The sequence below is a fragment of the Amblyomma maculatum genome, unplaced genomic scaffold (genome assembly GCF_055883805.1).
Source record: "Amblyomma maculatum isolate TAMU_Amacu unplaced genomic scaffold, ASM5588380v1 scaffold_105, whole genome shotgun sequence".
Taxonomy (NCBI): Eukaryota; Metazoa; Arthropoda; class Arachnida; order Ixodida; family Ixodidae; genus Amblyomma; species Amblyomma maculatum.
In genome coordinates this window covers 1-6,254 of record NW_028146830.1, presented here as the reverse complement: position 1 = coordinate 6,254, position 6,254 = coordinate 1, and positions in this window count along the sequence as shown.

Sequence of the window (6,254 nt, the reverse complement as noted above, 5' to 3'; positions counted from 1 at the left end):
TCATCTGTCATCATACGGCAGACATTTTCTAATGACGCGTCCGTTGGTCAGTTTCAGCCTACGCACCAAGAACCTAAAAAGATTTTCGCCTTAATAAGAAGCTAATTAACGTAGAATAAGATGCAGACTAAGTTTGATTAGCGGTTGAATCAGCGTGGGCTAAGATAAATATGGCATGGAAGAAGGTGAATATAAGTAGGACTTATATAGGGCCACTCTGCACTTGCACTTAACTGTCCAAAATGATGTCTCGCCAATTTTTCAAGACTACTTTGTGGACACCGCCGTCAGGTTCCGTCGCTAAAATGTCATATGTGTCTTTCTCCTAATATATAGCCATGACGTAATCACTAAAAGTGCGTCCTAAGGTAGCTATGCATGCTGCACGCATGTTATATTTTGGCTCACTTCCTGTACTCCTAGAGTAGAAAAATGAACGGTCCTTTATGACTTACTTAGGGCATGATGTACCGAGCCCCTCGTTTATCGGCACTTGTGGACTCAAAATCTTTAAGAGCGGGCTCAGTATTGGCAGTGATAATCCGATAGGGGGAACTTAAGTGTTCTTGCTAAGAAGTCACCCTCACCCCTCTAACGCTCATGCGTAGCATATCGCACACCACACAGACGCATTTGCGTTTCGCCTCGATCGAAACACGGCTACCTCTGTCGGGTTCGAACCCGGGTTCATTGGATGAGTATCTGAGCGTCTTAACAACTGAGCCATCGATGCGGGTAATCTATCTTCATTAGAATAGTTTTGCGGGTGAATTGGTTCATTGCAAGATCAAAATGTAAACTGCGCGCAAAAACGGGACAATAGGCGAAGGAACACAAACAATACAACACGGGCGCAGACTTCCAACTGTTTATTGGTGAACGAAATCACATGCTATGACTGTGGTTTGCCTTTTTGGAACATGGCGTCTGAGTGCTATGCCTTTTATCTTGCAATCTGATATATGTTTTCTCATAGTGTGAAAGAAGTTTACGATAAATTTTTACCGTCTTACGTTTATCACGCCTCGTGTTAAAGATAGCAGTGGATACGCGCCTGAGTTCCCTCATGTATATAGCATGTGCTTTCGTTCAGCAATAAACAGTTGAAAGTCTGTTCCCGTGTTGTCCTGTTTGTGTTCCTTCGCCTATTGTCCCGTTTTTTCGCGCAGTTTACATTTTGATCTGCAACCTATCTTCATTTACGGTACAGGTAAGGTGTCCACAAGGACGTGTGGCAGTTACTGCGCAGTTCCTTTCTATAAACAGATTTACATTGCGAGTACGCTTTTACAGGCTAGTTGGTGCCTAAGCATTCTGTTATTTTGCGCAAAAGCGCGACACAAAGGAAACGAGGTAGACAGGACAAGCGCTTGTCCTGTCTACCTCGTTTCTTTTGTGTCATGTTTTTCGCGCAAAATAACAGAAGATTTACATTATTTTGCAGAAAAACATTTCAAACGTCAGGGAATGAAAATGTGTTTTAAAAACGATAACGCGTCAACTGAAGACGAAGCTTAATATCCCCATCAATTTGATTATCTTTCGTGGTTGCAGGAATAGTCATGCCGCCGATTACTAAGGCACAGGCACCTAGGCTATGATGGCTAAAGCATAGTGAAAGAGGTACCTAGGAAGCGCATACAACGCAGAGGAAACCCTTACGGATATTCCATATCTGTTCCAGATATGCTTTATGTGCTGCCAGATGTAAATATATAGGACAGCAAATAAAATCTTATCTTGGCAAATCCAATCGGAAATCAGGCCAGATAGGGACTTATATGTACTAAATATTGCCCTTACATATCTCAGATAGGGCTATATCATGCAACTTACAATTCATATCTGAACGGGTAATGGGAGCTTATATTGCCAGAATATGGGTATATGTGACATCCTCATGACCTTCTGTTGCCTGATAAAGGGCATATATGGCGTCGTAATTACCTTATATGGACAGACCAGTGGCATGCCTGGTGTCATCACTATCTTATAAAACCTCGTTGGGGCCATATGTCGGCGCCATAGTGACTATGGATTAGCGATAGATGGCCTTCATCCACCTTCTGCAACTATGCAATTTTGGCATCACCTGGCCCAGCTTCAAGTTTTTTACACATTCAGCATGCCCTGCGTGCTTTTTGACATAATTGTATTGAATTTAGAGAAGCTACGATCGACTCTTATTATTTCAATTATTCTGCATATTTCGCCGCACAATATCATACCATGTGTTCCATAATCCAGGAGTGGGCTAGGTTATGGCTACATGCTCCTCTTGCCCCCTACCAACTCGCGTTTTCATTTAAAATGCTGCGGCAGTCCGGTGCACTAAGCTTGGTCGGTTCAGTTGAGGGAGTACAAATATCTAGAAAATAATGGCAGTTCAGTATACGGCCCCCGCCGCGCTCGCTAGAAGCATAGTCGATTCAGTTTAGCGATTCAAAATATCAAGAAAATGATGGCAGTTCAGTATACGGCATTCTCCTCGCTGGCTAGATGCTGACTCATTTTGTCCGGTGTTTCCCTCTTCCCTCTCAGAGGCAGCGGCGGTCGCTTAGCTTGCCTGCTTCGCGGGATTGCAATTCATCTTTCCTCGTGGCTGCTACGATCGGCTCCACGGCTTGCCGCGCTCTACCGCAGATGCCGCGCGCTCTCCTTTTTGTGTGTGCTTGCTTCATTCCCTTCCGCCTTTCCACTCCGTACTTGTTTGAGCGCGTGTTGGTGTCTCGTTCCTTTTCGGTGGCAGATATCAGGGGTTCGGTGTGGCTGGTGGGCATGCTGCGGGTTGTGATGCTGATGTGTATGTGTGTGCCAGCGCCTGTTCGCTATTCGCTGTGTCCATGTAACAAAAATGTGACAGCAAAAATACAGGGGCTTCAGCCTGACCGCCAGCACAGAGGAAATTGCTGTGTCCCTCTGCGGGTGGCAGCTGCCTCCCCAGCCTGGGCTGCGAACCTTATGATCGCCTGAGCTATTCGGGGTTACTGCCCTAGCGGCCCTGTGCCAAATCTTCACCGCTGTGTAGAAACGGCCAGCGGATCGCACCCTCATCATGTCTTCACGCCAGATCACCAGATCCATGAGCATGATACTTCTTGTCGGGAAGTTGCACGTGCCAGACTCAGGGTACTGTTCACTTTATAATTTTGGTGCAATAATATTTTCCAATCAGTGAATTCGATAGTGATTGTTAGTAAATATTTTTCCGTACATTACTCTGCAAATTTGTCTTTCCCTCCAGCAAGCGTGACATATTTCAGTGGGTGGATTGAGTCTTTCGTTGTTTATTATTGTTGTTATTATTTTCTCTACCTAAGTATTAATTCATGCTTAATCTGTTTTAGGGGGGGGGGGGGGGTGCTGTCGCTCGTCGTGTGAAATGCCATCGGACACATTCAAAAAATCCGAAAACGCCTTGTATTTTTGTTCTCTTAATTTCAAAAGCAACCCCGAGTTAGGCGCGTCCGCCCATTCTGCACGACAGCCTCTGCTTAAAGTAACACCGGTATATCCTGACAGTCTATGCGCCCTGCTAAATTTAGGTATTAGAAACAGTCCCAGCAGTGCGTGGTATATCGCCCTACGGTTTAGCGGTGCATTTCTTGAGTGTCTAAAAACATTTAATTCGATTTAAACAGTCTAGATCGATTTCAATAGCCTTTCTTTATTTCCTTTAGATTCGCAATTAAACCAAAAAGCTCATACTAAAACCATTTACTGGTTAACGCCTTGTGTAAAAGAGTAGGTTCGAATTTAATATCTAGTTTAATAGATTATTATCTTTCTCTTTAGATTCTCGTTAAACAGGTAGGTCCATTATTTTGTTCAGATACCTCATTAGTTTGTTCTAGTTTCACGTGTAAATCAGTAGGATCTCAATAATTAATAATGAATGAGCATGTGTCTAACTCTCAGTACCCGCGTAATTCAGGCCTGTCTTTGAGCGATTCCATAGAGAGGAAAAAAACAAACCTGTGGCTCCAAAGCTGTATTCCTGTCTATAGGTTCGCTATGGAAGGGAAAAATGAGGTTCCCCCTTGGCAAACTTGATTGAGCGTGCGGCTGTCTGTGTTTAGCTGGAATACTGAATTTTTCCTTCTGTGCGTTTTAATAACTTGTTATGTTGAGTTGCAGATCATAGGTGATATGCTCCCCCCATGTATGCCCTGCTGTGAATTCAGAAATGTGAAAAGAAGGGAAAACTATAGGTGCGATACATGTAACTTAATAACTGGTTAATGTTCTCCAGCCGGTTGTGGTTCCTGGGCAATTCCTTCATCCTACTCGTGTCCTCATTGTTCATTCAGTGGCACGGGTAGAGGCTCTTTATTTTTCTTTCCTTTTCATGCCTCAACATAATATATGTTCATTCATTGAGTATATGCACCAGTACGTATTGGTCTAGCTCAACACAAGCAGGATTGAAATAGCTATCCTATTATTGCTAGTCACAAGCTATGAGCTGGACGGCATCAGCTGTCGGTCATTCATGCCTGAATGAATGTTTAAATTTCGCGCTTTTGCATTATAGCTTCACATCCTGACATATAGATGGTGCTAACCGTTATTTTTCCCGTTTCCTGAGTAAATCGCCTAAAATTCCCTGCTGCTGTAACTTTTTGCTCTCATCTAGCATCCGTTGTGCTCTCAGCACATTTATGCGCAATATCAGTTGTCATATCAGGTACTGCAAATAAGGAATTACGCAGATAAGGTATACCTCGCCACATGCCATATTTGATACGGCAAATAAGGAATTGGGCCGATATGACTTATCTAGTCCAGAATGGTCCAGATATTTCATATCTGGTTGATTCCTGATATATTTATATACGTCTAGAGATGACATTTTTCTAAGGGAAGGGAAAGAACCAGTAGTGATTAAATAACTACCTGTTCATTCTAAGATGCAGAACACACTACGATTCGAAAACAGATATTACTTTGGTTCATGGTGCTTATAGCGACTAAGGCTATCAGTGATGTTATATAGTCAGCTAGGGCTCCGAGAATGCCGACCACCTGGAGTTCATTAACGTGCACTGACATCGCACAGCCCATGAGAGCCTTGCTTTCCCCTCCAACGAAAAGCGGCCGACGCGGTTGGGATTCAAATCCGCTTCCCTAGACACAGCAGTCCAGCACCCCAAATACTGCACCACCGCGGCGGGGCACTTGTTTTCAATAGAAGGGGTGATGGTGAGTATTAAACCTACACTGAAATATTTTGCGTAGAGACCACTATTATTCAGACGCAACCCTTTCGACGATAATGGAACAAAATTCTGTGCGAGAGAGTTGCGCGCAAGATCTGTCATATTCCGCGAAATTCCGTATGTTGTATTCTTTAGTGTTCTTCGCGTATGCCGTATGCCGTGACGTCACAGCAAAGGCCAGCTGTGCAGCCCCTCGCCACGCTCTGCCGTCGTTGCCTAGCAACGCTTAATAGGTGTGGGACTCCGCCTCATTAAAAAAAATTAGTCTCCATCCGGGAATCAAACTCCCATACCTTGAATACTTAGCCTGGCGCTTTACCGCTTTGCCACGTCCCGACTCGTTAAACGGTCTTCATAATTCTGCTTCTCTACCGCGAATATAATAGCAGGATTTCGCGAGTGAGAGATACTGCAATTGGCGCGAATGCGAAAGTACCAAAGACTAAAATTAAGTCATTAATTAGGGTGATGTCAAGGTTGTGACGTCACTCATCAGGCCGTTAGCTGTGAAGACCAAGCGGGAACGAGTACGCTCCAATGCGGAACAACTGGGGAGAAGGGTGGCTGATGCTGGCCCTGATAGGACTGGGACAGGTAGGTCAACGCCGCTTGCGGCGGTGGCTAGCCTGCCATCGAATTTTATCTATTGTAGGCCGTCATTGCCCCCGCCGCTGCTTCAGTGGTGGTGGTAATGGTAGTGGTGAAAACATTTATTGCTTATTTTGGAGGTTTGTTTGGTGCCGAGCCTTAAGGACCTCGGTCTTACAATACTGTGTGGAGACCCTAGCCAGGGACCCCATTGGAGGTTGCCACCGCCCGCGCACACCGCGTTAAGGCCCTTTGGGCCTGTAGGTCGCAGCAGCCGAGCATGGTCGCCTCCCAGCCTCCCGGCAAGGGTTAGCGATTGGGGGAAGAAATTGATTTCGTAGGCAGGCCCATACCATGTGGTAGATGTCAGCCACCTCTCCACGGTACTGGCACTCGCCAGTGAATTACGAGACAAAATGTTGAAGTATTTCCGGGCATAGCATCGTG